General features: G+C 39.3%; 1 long non-coding RNA gene across 1 annotated transcript in view; it reads right to left on the bottom strand.

Moving 5' to 3' along the window:
• Nucleotides 1-933, bottom strand: part of LOC128249503 (uncharacterized) — a 25,345-nt gene that overhangs the window by 885 nt on the left and 23,527 nt on the right. The window lies entirely within an intron of this gene.

Here is a 933-nt window from a genome sequence, read left to right as displayed (position 1 = left end):
TCTAACATGAAAGCATCCAAAGAGCATTTGAGACAATGTTTTATGAGTACAAAAAAGGAAACTCTGCAGCCGAAGCAACTCGAAACATACACTCAGCTTATGGGAAAGAATACTTGAATGAAAGAACTTGCAGAAGATGCTTTGCAAAATTCAGAAATGGAGATTTCAGCCTTGAAGATGAAGATTGAACAGGACGTCCAGTTGAGTTTGATGATAAGCTCCTTGAGGAATTACTTGAAGAAAATCCTGCATTATCAGTTGAAGAATTGGCAATAAAGCTTAGTTCAAACCATACTACTGTTCATCGTCATCTTCAACAACTTGGAAAGGTTCCTAAACTTGGAAAATAGGTGTCTCATGAATTGTCCGAAAGCAACCGCAAATCCCGAGTCGACATCTGCTCTTCTCTCCATTCTATCGAACTTATTTCACCCTTTTTGGATAGACTTGTGACTGGTGATGAAAAATGGATCTTCTATCAAAATGTTAAACGTCGTAAACCATGGCTTGGTAAAAGGGAAAAATCTCAACCACAATCGAGAAGGGAACTTCATGGGAAAAAGGTTCTCTCTATCTCGTGGGAATGCAAAGGAGTAATTCACTTTGAATTGTTACCACCTAATGCAAAAGTCAATGCTCAAGTCTACTGTCAGCAATTAGAGCATTTGAACCAAGCTTTGAAGAAAAGAAGACCCACTTTAGTGAATCGAAAAGGAGTGATGTTTTATCAGGACAATGCATGACCCCACACTGCAAAGATCACATCACAGAAGATCGAAGAGCTTGTTTGGGAAAAATTCCTCATCCACCTTATTCTCCTGACCTTGCTCCTTCAGACTACCATTTGTTTCGTAGTTTACAGAATCATTTGGGGGACATAACTTTTGTAAGCCAGGAGGAGGTCGAAACTGACATTTCAGAGTTCTTCGCTTT

Source organism: Octopus bimaculoides, chromosome 15 (genome assembly GCF_001194135.2).
Source record: "Octopus bimaculoides isolate UCB-OBI-ISO-001 chromosome 15, ASM119413v2, whole genome shotgun sequence".
Taxonomy (NCBI): Eukaryota; Metazoa; Mollusca; class Cephalopoda; order Octopoda; family Octopodidae; genus Octopus; species Octopus bimaculoides.
Note: the sequence above shows the minus strand (reverse complement) of the source record. Positions and strands in the feature narration are given on the sequence as shown.